General features: G+C 47.0%; 1 protein-coding gene across 1 annotated transcript in view; it reads right to left on the bottom strand.

Annotated features, from left to right (window-relative positions):
- LRRC20 (leucine rich repeat containing 20) overlaps window positions 1–21011 on the bottom strand; it is a 107961-nt gene extending 86950 nt beyond the window's left edge. The window contains exons 1-2 of the mRNA XM_078077630.1: window positions 20961–21011; window positions 18976–19032 (exon numbers count right to left, since the gene is read on the bottom strand). The gene's annotated coding sequence lies outside the window, so the exon portion shown is untranslated. The remainder of the gene's footprint in view (window positions 1–18975; window positions 19033–20960) is intronic.
- Window positions 21012–21112: the final 101 nt, after the last annotated feature.

Raw genomic sequence — 21112 nt, 5'->3', positions numbered from 1 at the left:
TGAGATCGCCAGGCTCGTGCTTTTGTGCACATAGTAAGGGCTCAGTAAATCCCACGGACTGATGGCCCCTGCCTGAGGCATCCCACATTTGTTCTTTATATTCAGTCCTCTCTCCCAAGGATTTCATCCTGGACCCTCTAACTCCACAGGGAGAAGACTCCTGCCCAGCTCAAAGGCCACATCTTCTGTGGCTCATGTGTTTGCTTCTCCAGAGTACTTACTGCACCATTCCCATTACTATGCCATCTCTGCACATGTCTTTCTCCCAAGACTCTGCCTGATTTTAGATCAGCCAGAGCTTGGCATGTAGTAAGTACTTGTATCAGTCAGCACTTTCTATTCCTGCATCATAAAACACCCCAAAGTGCAGAAGTGTCTTTTTTTTTTGAGGGAGGGAAGAGGCAGAGGGAGAGAGAGAATCTTTTCTTTTCTTTTTTTTTTAAGATTTTATTTATTTATTTGACAGAGAGAGACAGAGTGAGAGAGGGAACACAAGCAGGGGGAGTGGGAGAGGGAGAAGCAGGCTTCCCGCCAAGCAGGGAGCCCAGTGCGGGGCTCCATCCCGGGACTCTGGGATCATGACCTGAGCCGAAGGCAGACACTTAACGACTGAGCCACCCAAGTGCCCCGAGAGAGAGAATCTTAAGCAGGCTCCACGCCCAGCACAGAGCCCAGTGCGGGGCTCCATCTCACAACCCTGAGATCATGACCTGAACCAAAATCAAGAGACAGACCCTTAACCGAATGAACCACCCACGCACCCCAGAAGTGTCTTAAAATAATAAATATTTAGTTTACAATTTTATGGGTCAGCCTTTTAGGTTGGGCTCAGCTGGGCAGCTCTTCTGGGTCTCAGCTGGACTCCCTCATGCATTTGGGGTTGGCATCTGGGAAACCAAAGGCTTCTGCTTCTGGGAAGATGGCTTGCTGTCAACTGAGGTAGCTGGGCCACGCGTCTCTCATCCATCAGCAGGCTAGCCCACGTTCACAAAGAACTGTGCGGTTCTAAGAGCAAGAATGGACTCATGCAAGGTCTCGGCTCAAAATTGGCACTACATGACTTCCATAGTTGTATTGACTAAACCAAGTCACAAGTCCAACCCAGGTTCAAGGGTGGGGAAAGAGGCTCCATTTTCTTTCTTTTTTTTTTTTTTTAAAGATTTTATTTATTTATTTGAGAGAGAGAGAGAGAGAAACAGCATGAGAGGGGATAGGGTCAGAGGGAGAAGCAGGCTCCCCGCCGAGCCGGGAGCCCGATGCGGGACTCGATCCCAGGACTCCGGGATCATGACCTGAGCCGAAGGCAGTCGCTTAACCAACTGAGCCACCCAGGCGCCCCAAGAGGCTCCATTTTCTGATGGCAGGAGTAGCAAGGTCACATTGCAAGGAACGTGGATACAGGGATGGGTAGAGAATCAAAGCTAGTTTTGCAATCTACTGCAGTGCTCAATAAATATTCCCATGACACCCAGCACATAGTGGGTGCTCAGTCAGTATTTATCACGGTGTTAAGGATGCTAAGATTTTCTTTCTTTCTTTCTTTCTTTTTTTTTTTTTTGTGCTAAGATTTTCAATCGTGATGTTTACTGATCTCGTTCAACACAGTCAATTGGCAAAATGTTATCTCTCACTCGCAAGCTATTTATTGCCACTTTCAGTTCCAGAATAACAATTGGAGGATCAGGAAGACAGGGCTGTGCAAGAGAAAGCCCCACTGAGGCTTCTCAGTGAAGAAGCTCAGTGGGCCCCAAATAGGCTCCTGCTCCCAAACAGAGCATCTTTGGAGGCCTGGTCACATGAGATGGAAGCCATACAACTTCACCTATAAACAGAGAGAGGCTGGTTTGCCAGAGCTTAAACACGGCCCCTGTTGATTTCCTGAAAGCCTTATATCCTTACTAGAAATGAAAAGTAGTATCATTTGCCATAGATAGAATGTAACCTGAAAAATAAATACTGTAAGTCAATTATATCCCAATAGAACTGGAAAAACTTGTTAAATATAATTAAGTGAATAAAATGAAACATTACTGTTGCCTGCTAAAGGCCTGCACCTGAGGCTGTTCTCTTTGTTCTAAAAGGAGGCTTACAAGTGCTAGGGAGATAGTAAAGACATGGCAGTGCCTTGGTTAATTCAAAATGCTTGGAAGAAATTTAAAAAGGGAATCACTCTCTCAAAGCAGTGGTCCTGGACCTCCAAGAATATAGGTCCCACCTTGGGAAAGACTGTCCCACAACAACAGAGAACTAGGAGTTCAGCAATACCAAGTAAAGAGTTTCAAGGGCGGGCTGCTCCCAACTGGCCCACCAACCACAGGAAAATAGACCTCTTGAAGACGTCTTCAAGGATCCCGTTGAATTGTAATAGACACAGAGACCAAGAAGGACATGAGACAGGGAAAGGAATAGGGAAGGGAAGAGTACTCTCAGAGTGGGGCTCAGCCTGAGCATAGGTTTAGAAGCCAGAAAGCATCAAGCATTCCTGGGAACACCCAAGTGCTCACCTCTGGCTGAGGCTGGGGGGATAAGGAGCCATGGGACTGGTACACCAAGATACACCAAGTTACACTGAGCCATCGTGAGGGCCTTTGCTCCTGGGATGACAAGGTGGTACTTGATTTCCTGTGTGTTTCAGTTAGCTTTTGCTTTGCAACACACCACCCGGAAATTTAGCAGCTTACAGCAACAAGCGTGTGTCATTTCTCACAATTCTGTAGGTCAGCTGGGCGGTTCTGGTCTGAACTGGCTGGGCTGATCTCCGCAGTCAGCTGGCACCCGGCTGGGGCCAGATGGTCTAGAACAGCCTCACTCCTGCATCTGGCAGTCAGCAGGCTGTTGGTGGAGGGGCCTCAGTGGGGACAGACCAGGGCCTCTGCTCTACATGGTCGCTTACCAGGGGACCAGCCTGGTCTAAAAGGCAAGCCCATAGTGAAAGTACTTTTCAAGCCTCAGCTAGTGGCACAAACTTTGTTAGCTCATTAGCCAAAACATGGCCGAGCCCAGAGACAATATGGAAGGTCCACTGAGGGGGTAGATACAGGGAGGAGTAAACATATTGGTCAAGGGAGTGACCTGATTAGAGAAGCGGTCTGGAAGGAAGGAACAGAGCACAGGACGATCTGAAATAATAATGCCAATAATAGCAGCGATAATAGTTCATACCTAAAATGTCACTTTTTCTACCACATACTTTGTGTTATTTATTCCATCTTTACACACACACACACACACACACACACACACACACACCTGCTAGCAGCCCCATTTTAAAGATGAGGAAACAAAGGCACACAGAAGTTAAGGAGTTTGTCAAAGGTCTACTGAGTGGTACAATTAGAATTCGACCACAGCCTGCGAGTATAGTGGCCAAACTCTAGAAGGGCCCCTGCAAGGCCCTGTGGGGAAGACAAGGGCCTGATTTAAGGTAGCTGTAGAGAGAACAGACAAGGGACAGATGCAAAGAGATACTTCAAGATAGACGGGGCAGCGCTTGAAAATGATGTGGGGATGAAGGAGAAAAATGTGTGGGAGAGAGGTCAGGTGCAGGGGACTGGGCTGTGCCCTGTACAGAACAAAGGACATGCGGGTCTAGGGCTGACTAAAGAGCAGGAGGATTTAGGGTATGTTCAGAAGACCGGTAAGGGCACATCCACTGGGAGCTGTCCAACAAGTTCTCGGAAGTAGGTAGAGTCAGGAGGTCCAGAGATAGACCAGGGCTGGAGCTCAGGGGGCAGTGTCACTGGTCCCAGGCCCGGGTTGAAAGCACGTGACAGGAGAAGACCCCCCCCCCCCCGCCTCCGAGACAAAGAGGGTGGCCACGACGAAGCTATGGCTTCTGGCAATCTCAGACTAGGGAGTGGTCCCCGAGGCTCCCAGGGGCACAACAGTTAAGGAGCCACTCACTCTCAGCTGCCAATCCCACCCTGGCATGGCCTGAAAGTTCCTCTTGAGGGCTTGCCTCGCCCTAGCCCTGCCCCTAGCTCCAGGGTCCTGGTGAGAAACAGAAAGCCAGAGACAGGCCTGCGTTGGGACTTGGAAACAAAGCACATGGAGGCAATGTCACCGTGGAGAGTATTCCCTGCCCCGCCCACCCCACCCCCCAGCGTTAGAGGTCACTATGTCCGCAAGCACACATGGGACACCCCTACTCTATTCTCAGGCACTATCTCAACTAGTGGACAGCTAGGCTGCTGTAAAATAAGACCCGAAAATACTTCAACATAAATAAAAGAATGTGGGGACGCCTGGGTGGCTCAGTCGGTTGGGCAACTGCCTTCGCCTCAGGTCATGATCTCAGGGTCCTGGGATCAAGCCCCGCATCGGGCTCCCTGCTCCTCGGGAAGCCTGCTTCTCCCTCTCCCACTCCTCTCTCGCTGTCTCTCTCTCTGTCAAATAAATAAATAAAATCTTTAAATAAATAAATAAATAAATGTGTTTCCCTCTCTCCTGAGACAGGTGATCCGGGGAAGGTTGACAGCTCTGTTCCAAACAAGTCGCCTAAAAACCAGGATGGCCAGTTACTGTGTCATCTTCAATATGCCCCTCCCACCTCTGGGTCCCAGGCTGCTGCTACAGTTATACCCTTTCGGAGTTGGCAGGAAGGAGAAAAGAAAGCATCCAGAGCAAGCCAGGTTGCCTTTAAGGGGATGACCCGAATATTGCCAGCAACACTCTCCTTCACTCCCCATGGCCCTGACTTGGTCATGTGACCACATCTAACTTGGAGGGAGGCTGGGAATACAGTGTATGGCCGAGTGATCATGTGCTCAGTTAAAACTTGTGAATTTTATTATGAAAAAGAGGAAGGGGAAGATGGATACTAGGGAACAATTAGGATCTCTGCCAGAGGGAGGGATTTGGGGTAGGGGGTCCTACAATTCAGTAGGTGGGGTCCAAGCCAAAGAAATAAACCTTGTTTTTCATGCTCAGACTACTGGGGCCCAGAGAAACATGGCTCATAAATATAGATCTTGTGTCGGCAGTCTACTTATGAGCTGCTCGAGGGAAAGGCAGAGATTGATGATGGAAATAACCTCTACCTGGCACGGGGCTGGAGACCTTAGGGAGTGCTTATTAACCACCTGTTTGTTTATCAACGGGCCAGGAAATTATTAATGCATCCATTCTCTTCACCCTTTCTTGTAGATCAGCTTTTCTTGTCCCCTGACTCCGCAGGATATTGGCAGATGCTATTGGTGCCCATTCCAACATCCACTGCCTTCTTTTTCCTCGTCAACAGAATCCCATTTTGTTTGGGGCAGCACCATGTCAATGAAGTCCTTGCCTTCCCTGCCTCTCTTGAAACCAAAGGAAGCCATGTGTCACGGTCTGCTCAACTGTGTCCGTTTCCTATGGCTGCCATGACAAGGTGCCATAGACTGGGTAGCTTGAACAATGGGCATTTATTGTCACACAGTTTTGCCGAGCATCACAGGACTGGTTCCTCCTGAGGGCTGTGAGGGGAGGCTCTGCTCCAGGCCTCTCTCCTTGGCCTGTAGATGGCCACCTTCTTCCATTATTCCTTTACATCGCCTTCCCTCTGTGCCTGTCTCTGTCCACATTTCCCTGTTTTATATGGACACCAGTCATATGGGGTTAGAACCCAGCCTAACGACCTCTTTTTACCTTGACTGCCTCTTTCAAGATGCAATCTCCAAATAAGGTCACATTCTGAGGTCCTGGTGCTCAGGATATCAACCAATCTTTTTTGGAAGGACACCCATCACAGCAGTGCAATAAAAACAGAAATCAGCTGGAGGTATTTGGGCAAGTGTTTGCTTTCCTGATAAAGTGAGCCCGCTTTCTTCCTGCCTTGAGTGTGACTATGATAGTTGCATCCTTAGCTGCCATCTCTGACAGTGACAGAGGCCCTGAACCCGCTCCAGCAACCTCGGATCTCTGGACATCTTGTCACATGGCTTTGATTCAGGATTTTGAGCTGTTTCTCTTATCTGCAGCTGAAAGCATTCCTAACCAGTCCAGCATCTCCCTGAACGGTCGTTCATTCCCCTGCATCCGTTATCGGACATTCAGAACCTTGTATAAGAACATCCCCACTCATCTATCTTCCGATGTCTCATTCTTCGAGTCATGTAACTTCCAAAGCAATGGTGAGACAGGGGCACACATCCTCTACCGAAATGCCTGAGGAGGCTGGGCTTTGAAGAGATGCAATATTGGAGCTGTGCGGACCACAGAGAACTGAAGACCCCAGCCAGAAGAGTATTCGGAACAGGAAGACAAATGGGGTGGACAGGAAAGGGAAGTGGGGGGTAGAGGCAAAAAGCAGACAGGTCCAGTAATGCTTCTTACTGCAGAGACAAGGGGGGAAGGGGGATTTTCTAGGATTAGTGACGTGGCGGAGCCTCGAGGAAATCCCAGGGGAACTTCCTCCATTGCTAAAATACGATAGTGTAAAATCACAGGCTGGATAGAAACTGGGGAATATCTAGTTCAGGTTTAGTAAACTTAGATGCTTCCAGGGTCCAGGCAGTAGCTCGAGTGAGCAAAGCCCCAAGTGGACACCATGGAGAATAGTCCACCAGATGCAGCATCTGTAAGTCAGCTCCCAGTCTTGATCCTGTGCTCTGGGCCCAGAATTGCTAATTCTGATTTTTCCAGAAAAGCTAAAAAATCATTTTCTTATGTTGAAATCTCCAGGTTTTTTTAAAAAAAATTTTAAAGCAAACTGTTTTATTGATTTTTTAAAGATTTTATTTATTTATTTGAAAAAGAGAGAGAGAGAGAGAGAGAGAAGACGAGTGGGGGGAGGGGCAGACAGAGAAGCAGACTCCCTGTGGACCAGGGAGCCTGACACGGGGCTCGATCTAGGATCCTGGGATCATGACCTGAGCCGAAGGCAGACACTTACCCAACTGAGCCACCCAGGTGCCCCAAAATCTCCAGTTTTTTAATGTTGGAAACTCATCAAACAATTTTGAACCATATATGAGCCAAATAGAATGCACCTGTGAGCTAGATGTGGTCACCTGAATGCCAACTTGGGTCCAGCCCCACATCACACCCAAAGCAGTAGACCACACTATAGTAGCCTCTCCTTGAGTGCCTCCAATGACAGAGTTCATTAAAAATCCACTAAACCCTGCACCTCCAGACAGCAATCCACTTCTCTCCTATAGCTTTAGAAAGAGCAAAAGATCATTTCCTTGGTGCATCCATTGTAGCTTTCCCTTTGCCTGTTAAAATCATGCCATACAGCAGCAACAGACACATCAGAGTCTTTCAGGCTCTCTGTATGGGACTAAGAGGCAGCAGAGATAGGAATGGATGGGTGCACATAAATATTTAGGAGGCCGAGATGGCAGGTCACTGTGACTGACTAGAGCTGAGCAGTGAGGAAAAGAGGAATGGAGGTTGACCTGTAGTCTCTGACTGGAGTGATCAGAGGATGATGATGCCATGTTCCAGGAAAGGGCATGTGGGAGGGGAGAGGACTTGGAGCTAGGGGGAGAGGGGAGGGGGGAGGGGGAGCAGTAGGATTGACTTACAGGATGTACAGTTAGATGTGCCTGAGGGACATCCAGGCAGCCTCAAGGAATCTGGGCTGAAGCTATAGGTTTACGGGAGCCCTCAGTAGATGCAGGAGCAAAAGGAGTGGGACGGCTTACTGGACAGAGGTGTGGGGTGAGAAAGGAAGGGGACCAAGGGCAAAACCCGGAGAACATCAACATGTCCATGAGGGGCAGTAGGGTAGCAGAGGGCAGATGAAGACCACAAAGGAGATGCCAGGAAGAGACAAAGGGAAGCAGAAGAGACCAGTGTCCTGAAACTCAAAGAAGGAGGAAGGGCTGAGAAAAAGAGCAGAGTCAGATGAGGACCAAAAAGAGTCTGCTGGATGTAACACCAAAGCAGCTTCTAAGCTATTGCAGGGTGGAGGCCCAGCTAAAGGGCCTGAAGAGTGAAGCATCTGCCTTAGGCTCAGGTCATGATCCCAGGACCCTGGGATTGAGCCCCGCATCGGGCTCCCTGCTCTGCGGGAAGCCTGTTTCTCCCTCTCCTACTCCCCCTGCTTGTGTTCCCTCTCTCGCTGTGTCTCTGTCAAATAAATAAAATCTTTAAAAAAAAAAAATGAAGAGTGAATAAATGGAAATGAGAGCGTGCTAAACCAGCAAGTGTAGACAATGCCAGAACCTTGGCTGGAAGGTAGGGAGGAAAACATGATCATCGCTAGGAAGGGCGTTGGGACCCAGAGAGGGATGCTTAAAGCTATAGAGACTCGGGTATGTTTAACCTCTGATGGCAAAAAAAAAAAATCAGAAGAGAGAGGAGAAGTCTAGTTGGAGATACGGGAGAGCATAAACCTAAACTCTGAGGCTCCTCAATCTTATTTTTATAGCATAAACTGCCTCCTGGATAACCCCATGTCTTAATCTTTTCAGGCTTCCATAACAAAAATACCATAGATTGGGTGACTTAAACAACAGAAATGTATTGTCTTACAGTCCTGGAGGTTGGGAAGTTCGAGAGGAAGATGCCAGTTGATTTAGTTTCTGGTGAGGTCTCTCCTCCTGGCAGTAGACGGCTACCTTCGCACCACATCCTCACATGGCAGAGAGAGAGTTCTGGCACCAGCCCTATGGATCAAAGCCTTACCCTTATGACCTCATTTAACCTTAATTACCTCCTTATAGGTCCCATCTCCAAATACAATACTGTATCTGAGGTTAGAACTTCAACACATGGATTGGGGGAGAGCGGACACAATCCAATCTCTGGCACCATGTACTCACCTACCTATCTATTATGGGGGCAAGCTATTTGGCATTTTGTGGACCTTCCTAGAACTGCCAAGCTGAAGTTCCCTTCACCTTACCTACCCCTCCTTTCTCCCCTTGCATTTCCCATCCTCAAAGTAGAAACTCAAAGGACGGACATTGTTAAGAGAGTTGCCTGGTGATCAAAATACAAGATGTTCTTCTGAAAGGAGGAAGGAGTCTGGAGCTTCCAAGAGAAACACACTCATGTCAAGCCCTGGGGCTGGCTCAGTGGGACTGCTGTATGGACATATTCCCACCAAGGATGTCCGCAAATACACTCATAGCTTCAGTTGTCCACATATGTCATGATAAAAGTGAGGTTTGGGGTCTATAGTATCCACTTTCTCTCAAGTCTAACTACTGAACAATCCTGTCTCTCACTGCACTTGTCCTGACTCCTCCTGGTAAATTATTTATTCACCAGAGAGTTACTGAACATGCTCATGTGCCAGGCACTGTGGTAGTCCCTGGGGAAAAGCAGAGACCATGGATAGGCTGTTTTCTTGGACCTTACGGTCTAATGAAGGGGCAGATAGTAATTAATCACACAACTGTAACTGGACAGGTCATACAGGTGAGGCACACAGTGACAGGAGAGCCTCTAACAGGAGACTGGGCCCTGGCAGAGAGGGAAGGGAAGGCTGCCCTGAGAAAATGCATCTGAGTGGGATGGGGAGGATAAGGAATGAGTAGAAGTCAACTAGGTGAATATTAGAGAATATATTGGTTTTCTATGCTGCACATATAAAATAGTAACACACTTACACAGCTTTCTTTTTTTAAACAAAAATTTAGTGACTTAAAACAATACATTTATTTTCTCACAGTTTCTGTGGGTCAGGAGTCCTGGCGTAGCCTAGCTGGATCCTCTGCAAAGCTGCAATCAGGTGTGATGCAGGGCTGCATTCTCACATGGAGGCTTGACTGTGGAAGGTTCCACTTCCGAGCTCATTCAGGCTTTGGCGGAACTTGTTTTCTTGTGGCACCAGGACTCATGGCAGCTTGCTTCTTCAAAGCCAGTGAGAGCAAGAGTAAGAGAGGTGAGGGTTGGAGGGGGGGAATTTAAAGTGAGTCCGCTAGCAAGATGGAGTCTTACATAACTTAACATAATCACAGCAGTGACATTCCATCGCCTTTGCCATATTCTCTTGGTTAGAAACAAGTCACAGGTCCCCACACACTCAAGGGTGTGAATGCCAGGAGGTGAGCATCATGGTGGTCACCTTAAAATCTGTTCACCACAGAGAACAACCAGGCAAAGGGAAGGGCACATGCAAAGGCCCTGTGATGGGAGGGAGTGTGGTCTATGTGAGGAACAGGAGCACAGAAAATGAGAGGGAGAAATGTAGGGACTGAGGCCAGACCATGCAGGGCCTTCCTCAAGATTCCAAGAATAATGGGAAGCCATGGAGGAGAGGGTGGTGACGTAATCCAATGTGCACTTCCAGTCAGTGCTACCCCAGGGCTTCTGAGCCGAATTCAGAGTGGATGAATAACCCCATCTGAATCCAGCCAGAAGACCCAGATACAAGGAGTTGTCACCAAGGCAGGTAAGTCCCATAGCTAGATGGAAGCTCCATGAGGTCTGTTCTTGTTCACCCCTGAACCCAGAGTTGGGGCCATACCAGCACCTGAGCAGATATTTCTGAATGAATTAGTTGATGGAGAGATGGAAGCCAGGTATCCTGTTCAGAACCTGCATGGAGAATCAGATCCCTGGAGTCAAAGTCTTTCACCCTGAATCTGACAGCACCTACTTAGTCATCATAATTCCCATTGAGTCCTGGATGGCTCAGTCAGTTGAGTGTCTGACTCTCTGTCTCCCCTCAGGTCATGATCTTGAGGTTGTGGGAACAAGTCCCACATAGGGCTCCGTGCCCAGTGGGAAGTCTGCTTCGGATTCTCTCTCTCAAATAAATAAATAAAATCTTTAAAAAAGAGAAAAGAAAAAAAAAAGAAAAGAAAACCCTGGGCTCTACCCAAAAGAGAGCAGAAGCTCCCTGGGGCAGAGTACCTCTTGCTTCAACATGGCAAGCACCCACTCTTGGCTCCTGGCTCTCAGGCTCCATACGCTGTGTGCTTTGCCTTTGGGCGGTGGCTGGCCCAGGGCATGGCACATCATTCACTGTTTGGATGACAGTGCATTTCCACGTCAAAAGTGCTCTCTCTCGTTGCAGCTCAAGCTATCAGAACCAGAGCATACCACTGGATGTGGTGTGGCATTAAGCGTCCTGCCCGCTTCTCCCTGCAGGCCTGGGGTAATACAGGGAGGACTGTACCATGAAGAATCTTCTATTTAACATTGGGATGGAGAGGGAGAAAGACAGGCACGACAGGTGTTGAACTGTAGTAAGCAGGCAGGTAATAAACTGGCTGCGACGGAGGACTTTCTTATGCCGAGGTAACCTTGAACAAACCGAACCGCATTCTCTGAAGTCTACAGCTACAGACTTCTGTTGGCATCACCCGACAAAACCTCCCCAAGAGGAAATGCTGAGGCACGGCCCCTCTGGCATAGGCAACGGTCCCCATGCTGCTACACCCCCTGCGCCCCTTCGCCCAGCCTCATGGCCCTGGCACCTTCTCGGCTCTGGACTCGTGCCTAATCACCATGCTCGTTGGCCAAACCTTGGCTGGGCCCGACATGTAGTCCTTAGAAGAGCACTCCAGGTATGAGGGGTTCGCCCTCCCATTTTTCAGAGGACAGAATAGCTTCGAAGCTCACGGTCATACACCAAGCAGGTGGGAAAGCCGGCATTGGAACCAAGGCACGGCAAAGCCTATGCACGGTAGACTGTTCCCAACCACAGCAAGAGGCTAGAGAATTTCTAGAGCTACAGCAGGTGACCTTGGGCAAGCTAGCTTCGCTAAGGCTGCTCCCTCGTCTGTGAAACGCGCATAATAATACCTACCTTGTCTGGCAGTGGGAATAGAGAGATAAAATCTCTAGAAGGCCTAGTATAGCACCTGACTCAGCCTGGATGCCTATAAAAGTTATCTATGATTGTTATCACCTTCTGAACACGGTCTCTTGTATTTCAGGAGCTCAGGAAATGGATGCTGTTCATTGCCCAGAGCATTCAGAAATGTGATGATAAAGAATGGGTACCCAAGGGGCACCTTCCCCCAAGGTGAAGGAGCAGATGCACAGGATGGCCAGCCAGAAGCAGGAACACTCGTCCTAGCTGCATGGGTCTTGGCTGCATGGCTTCAGTGAAGTCATAACCTCTTTGAGCCTCAGTTTCTTTATCTGTAAAATGTAGGATAATAATAAGAATAATAAGAATAAGAATAATAAGCAGCCTGTCTCCATCATAAGGCTGTGGCTCAGCTTACATGAGGTGATGGTCCGAAAGTGCTTTGTAAAGTGGAAAAGTGTTATCCAAAGGTAAGGGGTGATTATCCTTATGATGATACAGATCTTGAGTGGATGGCCTCATTACAGAGGGTGGGGCCAGCCTTCCTCGGCCCCCGGGGAAGACAGAACCAGAGGGAACACAGTCACCAGATAAATGCAGGGAGAAGGAATGAGTTTTGGAAAGCCTGGGTGGCTAATCATTGAAATAATAGACTCTAGGAAGGACATCCCTGGGTCGGGGATATCCAGGCCACTTTCATTTTTTGCAAGTCCAATTATATCAATACACATTAAGCATTCCAAGAAAGGGCTGCCCATATGTGGTGTATTTTGCATGTTCAATCAATAATTTGCATGTTCAATGGCAGGACTTCAGGTATGGATCTCGGGGTACTATGTCTGTGGGGGTCACAATTGCCCTGGCAGCTTCTCAATCCCCAACTATCTAGATAACCTCATTCTGAGATAATACCCAACTAGTATATTTGAGGCCACATGAGACCCTCCTAGTCCCCCATGGTAGGCTCTGGGGGAGGAGGCAGAGATATCTTTAAATTCTCATCTGACAGGGGCACCTGGGTGGCTCAGTCGTTAAGCGTCTGCCTTCGGCTCAGGTCATGATCCCGGGGTCCTGGGATGGAGCCTTGCGTCGGGCTCCCTGTTCAGCAGGAAGCCTGCTTCTCCCTCTCCCACTCCCCTTGCTTGTGTTCCCTCTCTCACTGTGTCTCTCTCTATCAAATAACTAAAATCTTTAAAAAAAATAAATTCTCATCTGACAAATAGACTGTGGTATATCCATAAGACTACTACTCAGTCATAAAAAGGAATGGACTACTCATACAAGCAAAATGTTATGCTGCATGAAGAAGTGACATCTTAAACAATACATATGGTTATGATTCCATTTATACAAAGTTTTAGAACAGACAAAGTGAATCAGTTGTGATAGGAAGCAAATCAGTGATTCTTGCATGGGGTTTGGGCTTTGATGGGGGGGTTGATTGAAAAAAGGCTAAGGGGGACTTCTGGGTGTGATGAAATGTTCTATATCTTCACTGTGGTGCTGTTTACAAGAATGGAAACATTCGTCAAAACTCAGAGGCAAGCACACTTGAGAGGGGTGCATGTCAATTACACCATCACCCAAATGAGAAACAAAAATTCTCACCTCAGTAGGGAGAGCCACACCAGACCAATCTGCCCACAACCGCGTCTCCTGTTTATATCTCAGCTTCCACAAAAGCTTTTTAAAGTCAGATCAGCACGTACAGACCACAGGCTGGTTCTGAGCCAGGCCCCAGGGGATGTGAGGCAAGGAAGTCCTTGTCCTTGTAGAGTTAGAAGTCCTGCAGGGGACCAGATGCAGAAGCCAACAGAGCTCCTGCATGAGGGGGGTACAAGTGATCTCAGGGTGCACAGGGCACTGCGGGAGCTCAGAGGGAGGGAACCGACCCTGGCTGGGGAGAGGAAAGTCAAGGAAGGTCAACCTAAATGGAGTATTGAATAAGAGTGTGGGCTAAGTGGGGAAGGGGAAGGGGAAGGGGAAGGGGAGGAGACCATCACTCCAGGCAGATGTTCATTCACTCCATGGGACCTGGGGCGCCTCTGTCTTGTTTACTGCTATATTCCCTCCCCCAGAAAGTACCCAACACATAGTAGGTGCTCATTAAGGATTTGCTAAAGGACAGTATGAGCAAATATGGGAGTCTGCAAACTATGGCCCGTGGGCCAAATCCAGCTGGCTGCCTGCTTCTGTTAAGGAAGTCTTACTGGACCCACACTCATTTGTTCACACATGGTCTCTGGCTTCCCTCTTGCTACAATGATAAAGTTGAATACTTGTGACAAAGACCATCTAGCCTTCAAATCCTAAAATATTTACTCTCTGGCCTCTTATTGAAAAAGTTTGTTAATCTCTGACCAAAGGCAAGAGGGGATGCCTCTGGAGTTTAACCCCTAATTAAAGGCTAGGAGGAAGGAAATTAGGTGAAGTGAGAAGAACAGTGGGAATGAATCCGAGTGTCCAGTTATAAAGCATTTACACACATTTCCTTACCCTTCATGGAGGATAGGCAGATTGGTGCACTCAAAGCCTGTTCTGACTTCCTTCTGCTGTGCCTTCTCACAATGCAGAGGGTGCAAAGTTAAAAAAAATGGCATTTTCATGTTCTCTCGAAGCAAGACCCCCAGATGTGTGTTTCAGGGATCGGGGTTATACCAGCAGATGCCTTCACACAAGACTTGAATTCAGAACTGAGTTAAGTGGGGGGAGCAGCGTTGTTGGCCCAGGCATCCATTATCTGGATGGATCTAGAGGGTGTGGTGTGGCTTGGAAACCACCAGTCCGACAGCAGCTCCGTGATCCCTGATGGTGTCTACGGTGGGGCTGGCGGCTGGGCCAGTAGCTGCTTACTCCACAGCTTCCTGACTCTGGTCCGGGTAGCGGCTCTCCCAGAGGGTCGGTTCTGCAGGGTTCTGAGGGTCATTCCTGGAAGCCCAGCCTGGAGCCCATTCCTTGAGTGCACCCAGTTTGTTTTAAGCACCCACTTCTCTGAATAAACCTCTTCTGTTACTGCAACTGACTCCTGATAGGCTATTTAAAAACATGTATTGCATTCTTTAAATGAAACCAGGTAAACATACACGTTTAGCTATTTATCTGTTTTCCCATTAGACACCCCTAAAGTGAGAGCAGAGGAATTTTTTTTTTTTTTAAGCATAAACCCATAAGGACTAAGAAGTCAGGACAGGATACGTATGGCAGAGGACCAGTGAGAGCAACAACATTCTGGAAGCTGGAAAGCAGAGAGCCGCGTGGTGAGTGACTCTACAGGGTGGGGAAAAGTGGGGGCGGAGCAGCTAACAAGGAAAAGGCCAGTTTTTATCAGCGCTCCAGGAAGGCTCATGGATTGGAGGCTCCAGGTACCTGTGGTCAGGGGTTCGAGGTGTGGTTGGAGAAAGAAAGACTGGCTTAAAGTCTTTATTTTTTATTTATTTATTTATTTTTAAAGATTTTATTTATGTATTTGACAGAGAGAGACACAGCGAGAGAGGGAACACAAGCAGGGGGAGCGGGAGAGGGAGAAGCAGGCTTCCCATGGAACAGGGAGCCCGATGTGGGGCTCGATCCCAAGACCCTGGGATCACGACCTGAGCCGAAGGCAGACGCTGAACGACTGAGCCACCCAGGTGCCTCTGGCTTAAAGTCTTTAAATTTTTTTTTTTTTTTTAAGATTTTATTTGTTTATTTGACAGAGATAGACAAAGCGAGAGAAGGAACACAAGCAGGGAGAGTGGGAGAGGGAGAAGCAGGCTTCCCGCTGAGCAGGGAGCCCGATGTGGGGCTCGATCCCAGGACCCTGGGATCATGACCTGAGCCGAAGGCAGACGCTTAACGACTGAGCCACCCAGGCGCCCCTGGCTTAAAGTCTTTAAAAGGAACAGCTGGAACCCCCGAATCTCTTCCACTATCCTGCCCAGCCAAGCACCTTTCCCTCTGGCACACCCACAGGTGATACGAGGTTTACCTTTGAGAGAAGTTGAGCAAGAGATACAACAGGTCTTGGGGACACCTGGGGCTTCAGAGACACACTCCAGGTGTGGCCCTGGGAAGGTGCTGTACTGAAAAGTGAAAGTCTGCATTCTGAATGGAGAGAGTCCCTACTCCCTGCCTGGCCCCAGCTTGGCTTTCAGAACCCAGGTCCGGACTTCCACACCCCAGGCAGGAAAATGCTTTTTGGGGAACACTGACCAGCAGAAGATAAAACATCTACAGATACTGACATTTGGGGGACCCCCAGTGAAATAGCTGGTCTGGATCTGATGACCGCACAGAGAATCCCACCCTGAAACAAGCCTCCCCTCTACCTCAGAGTGTCCTTTTAAGTGTTTTAGCCCCTCGTGAATGGACAGCCAAAGATCATCAGGCATGTGAGGAATGCTTCTAACATGAAAAAAGGGGTTTAAAAACAGGCAGAGAAAGTAAACCCAAGGAAACAGAGACAACGCAAGTTGGAAAAGACAACTCCAAAAAGACTCCAATATTTCAGGGAGATAAAAGGTAGTGCATTGTGCTAGACTGTTACATTGGCGGCCCCCAGTGAACTCTAACTCCTGGGCTCCTGTCCTCTTCTCCATTGCTTCTGGGCTTGGCCATGTGACTTGCTTTAGCCAAAGGGACATTAACAAGTGTGGTGCAAGCAGGGATTTATGAGTGCTTGCACACTGGGCTTCTGTTAAAACACTTGTAATCAGGGCATCTGGGTGGCTCAGATGATTAAGCATCTGCCTTTGGCTCAGGTCATGATCTCAGGGTCCTGGGATTGAGCCCTGTGTCAGGCTCCCTGCTCAGTGGGGAGTCTGCTTCTCCCTCTCCCTCTGCCTGCCCACTCTGCTCATGCTTTCTCTCTCTCTCTGGAATGAATAAATACAAATTTCCAACCCCCCCCCCGAAAATAAATTAAAAAAAAACCCACTTATAATCTTTGGGCAAGTGTGGTGGTTTTAAAATATGTCCACAAATCCTTGGATATGTCTCCCTTCAAAAGGTGGAGCCTAATTCCCTCCCCAGAGAATGTTGGCCTTACTTAGTGACTCGATTCTAATGAACAGAATGTGGCAGAAGTAATGACATGATAGGTGATTTCCAAGGCCAGGTCATAAGATTCACTGTAGCTCATTCTGTGTTCCCTCTCGCAGTGCAGTCACTCAGGAAGAAGCCAGCTGCCATGTCACAAGGACACTCAAGCGGCTCTGGAGAGGTCCACATGATGAAGAACTGAGGCCTCCTATCCCCTGCCATGTGAATGAGCTTGGAAGCAAATCCTCTGACCCCAGTCAAGCCTTCAGATAAGTACAGACCTGGCAAACATCCTCACTGCAACCTCATGAGAGAGTGGCTTTCACATTCCTGACCCTCAAAGACTGAGAGATAGCAAATATGTATTCTTTTAAGCCACAAGGTTTGGAGTAATTTGTTACGCATGTTATTCAACTTCCTTGAGCCTCAGTTCACCATCTGTAAAATGGTTATAATAACGGAGGCTACTCTATAGGGTTGTTGTCAGGAATATATGAAGCAGTGGTATACATAAATTAGTTAAAAGAGTGAGACACTGGACGTTAGTTGCTGTCACAGTTATTGCTCAGTTGCTTCTAAAAGTACTCTGCCAACCTACAATGGTCCCACCTTCTTGAGTTCATCATCTGGGAGTACATATCCCCAGAGAATGTCAGTTTAAGAAGCAAGTTTTTGCCAAGACAATTCAATGGGGAAAGAATAGCCTTTTCAACAAATGGTACCAGGTGGACTGGTTATCCACATGCAAAAGAATGAAGTTGAACCCCTATCTCACTCCATATACAAAAATTAACTTAAAATGGAGCAAAGACCTAAAAGTAAGAGCTAAAATTATAAACCTCTAGAAAGAAACACAGGCATAAATTTTTGTGATCTTGGATTAAATAATGGTTTCTTAGCTATGGCACCAAAAGCACAAGCAACCAAAGGAAAAAAACTGATAAATAAGATACTATTGAAATTAAAAACTTTTGTGCTTCAAAGGTTACCATCAAAAAAGTGAAAGGATATCCCAAAAGAATGAGAGAAATTATTTGCAAGTCATATATCTGATGAGGTTCCAGTTTTTGGAATATTTATAAAGAACACTTAAAACTCAATAAAAGACAAATAACCCAATTTTAATATGGGCAAATTATTTGAATAGACATTTCTCCAAAGAAGATATATTCTGGAACACCAATAGGTACATGAAAAGATGCTCGATACCATTAGTCATCGGGGAAGTGCAAATCAAAACCACAATGAGATACCTCTTCACACCCACTAGGATGGCTATAATCACGTAGACAGATAATAACAAGTATTGGCAAAGATGTGGAGAAATTGGAACCTGTATACACTGTTGGTGGGAACGTGAAATGGTGCAGCCACTCTGAAAAACAGCCTTGGAGTTCTCCAAATGGTTAAGTCTACAGTTACAATTCCATTCCTAGGGGTACACCCAAGAGAACTGAAAACATATACTTACACAACACTAGTACACAAATGTTTATAGCAGTACAATTTGTAATAGCCATTAAAAGGAACAAAGTACTGATATGTGCTACCCATAGTTGAACTTTGAAAACGTGCTAAATGGAAGAAACCAGTCGCAAAATAGGGAAACCTATATAAACAAAGATTAGTGGTTGCCTAGGGCTGAGGAGGTTGGAGGTAAATGTGAGTGACTGCTAATGCATACTGGGTATCTTTTCGGGGTGAAAAAAATGTTCTGAAAGTAGATAGTGGTGATGATAGTTGAATGGCTTTGTGAATATACTAAAAACCACTGAATTGTATATTTTAAACAGCTGAAGTTTATGGTAAATTATTATATCTCAATAAAGCTGTTACACAAGAAAAGAGCAAGTTTTTAGAAAGGGTATGAAAAAATTAGTTGAGTGGGGTTTTTTTTAGGATATTCTAGAGGTGATGAAATCCATCCATACATGTACATACACACACAACCATGTGTACGTGCGTGTGTGTGTGCGTGCATGTGCCCGTGAGTGCGTGCGTGTGCACACACACACACACACACACACACACATTTAATTTCAAATCAGAAACCAGAAGACGTGACTATGATACCTTCTATTTGGGGAAAGAAGACACCAGAGCTCCTCAGAAGAAAATTCTAGACCTCCATTAATTTCAGTATGACCCTCCTAGGACACAATCGTTTGTTGAAACACTTTATATGCTTAACTCACAGGAGTACTCAGTGAGGTAACAGTGTTATCTCCGTAATATGGATGCAGCTCAGAGAGTGTAAGTACCTTGCCTGAGGTCACAGAGCTGTTAATCGGAGAGCTTCTTTCTGTACTCCAGGCTGCCTGTCAAAATGAATTAAAAAACAGATGATACTTCCCTGTCTCTGCAATTTCAAAATTATGCCCTGGTGTCAACCTTATTTACTTCATTTCATTCCATATTCCAACCCAATCTCTGGCCAGAAAGAGCTCCCTGTTCTTCCCAGAACACCCCAATATCTATAATCAAAGAGAGATCAAGGCGGAGTGCATGTTGTAATCACACAGTTTGTAAGCTTTACACAGATGTAAACTAGTATCTTACCTTTTCCTTCCTCTAGAAAGTGCCTCCTTCTCTCTCTCCTTTTTAAAAGATTTATTTATTTATGTAATCTCTACACCCAATATGGGGCTGGAACTTACAACTCTGAGATCAAGAGTCTCAAGCTCCACCACCTACTGAGCCAGCCAGGAGCCTTGTCCTTGTTTTGACATATGCAAAACCATAGAACCATGGAATCTTTCAAGGTTAAGCTCAGTCCCCTCCAACTCTGGGGACCTCCATGCTGCAGGGCAGGCAGGGGGTTCTTCTTCCTGAATTTTTGGACACTCACCACAAAATCAGTTCCATGTCATGCTTTGGCCCAACCTGACCACCAATCACAATATTTGCTTCACTGTGTAAGTTCTTTTGTTTGTGTCTTTACTAATTGTTTGGCGCTCTCAGTGGTGAGGTAGTCACTGTTTTCCTTGGGCGAAACACTCAATATCTCTTAGCTTCAATTTCCTCATTTGCAAAATGGGAATGACGCTAGCTGTGTTGGTGGTACCCATGAGTCTATTGCCAATTCCATTCTGGGTATGTTGTGGGCAGAGACAATGCTGCCTAGAGCAGCGGTTCTCAAAATGTCTGGAAGTCCCTGGGGGTGGGGGGGTGGGTGGTCCCTGAGGCCCTTTCCAAGATTCTGTGAGGTTTCCTCTTTTCATCTACTTACCTGTGTGAATCTAGGTTTCCTTCACATACTTGAACCAAAATAACACATCACAACAGATCGAGGGCAGAAACAGACGTGAGGCTGCAACTGTCTTCTACGAAGCAGACATTAAAATGTTTGCCAAATGGGGCACCTGGGTGGCTCAGTCGTTAAGCGTCCACCTTCGGCTCAGGTCATGATCCCAGGGTCCTGGGATCGAGCCCCACGTCGGGCTCCCTGCTCGGCGGGAAGCCTGCTTCTCCCTCTCCCACTCCCCCTGCTTGTGTTCCCTCTCTTGCTATGTCTCTCTCTGTCAAATAAATAAAATCTTAAAAAAAAAAAAATGTTTGCCAAAATGTAAAACAATGCCACTGTTCTCAGTAATTTCTTTTTGTTTTGGAAAATAGAATTTTTAACATAAAAATATGTTGACATGTAATGACATTAACTTTATAAGTTAATGAACATTTTTTAAAATCTATTTTAATTTCTAATACAGTGATTATCAACTAGATAAAACCACACAAAGAGAAGCTCTTTGGGATCCTCAGTAATTCTTGGGAATGTAAACTTCGAGACTGAAAAGTTTGAGAACCCCTAGAGGATAGAAGAGCGTTCCAAATCGAGATTTTTCAGGTACCTCGTGTTCTTAACCTTACCCTGTGTTCCAGTTCTTTTCTAACACAGTACTCATCCTGGCGACACGGGTAGCTATTAACCTCTTTGTTTTCTTAATGTTTGTATGTTGCATTATGTGTGTATACAGGGACTGTCTCTGGAGGGATACACGAGTATACAGCTGGCACCAGTGGTCTCCCCGGGAAAGGGGAACTGGGAAACTGGGAGACAGTGGTTTACAACCTTTCAGCTCTGATTTTTTTTCTAACACATGGCGCATGCATCGCCTATACTTAATATGGAGCAATTAAAAGTAAAATTACACTTTTGTTTAGATGGCTAGAGAACGGAAGTTGGCTCAAGTAAAGTGGTGTTGACCTGCAATCGGAAAAAAAGCCCACCTAAGTTTTCCGCACCTACCTTCGCGCGGCCCACAAACACTTCGCGTTTATTCCCTCGGACTCGCGGCCGGCCCGCCGGACTTCAGTCCCTCCCCGCCCGCGGCCCCGCCCCCTCGCCTTCGCCCCGCCCCCTGCCCTCGCCCCGCCCCTTCTACGTCACCTCCGCCGACC

The sequence above is a fragment of the Halichoerus grypus genome, chromosome 7, assembly GCF_964656455.1.
Source record: "Halichoerus grypus chromosome 7, mHalGry1.hap1.1, whole genome shotgun sequence".
Taxonomy (NCBI): Eukaryota; Metazoa; Chordata; class Mammalia; order Carnivora; family Phocidae; genus Halichoerus; species Halichoerus grypus.
This window is presented reverse-complemented; position numbering and strand designations above follow the sequence as displayed.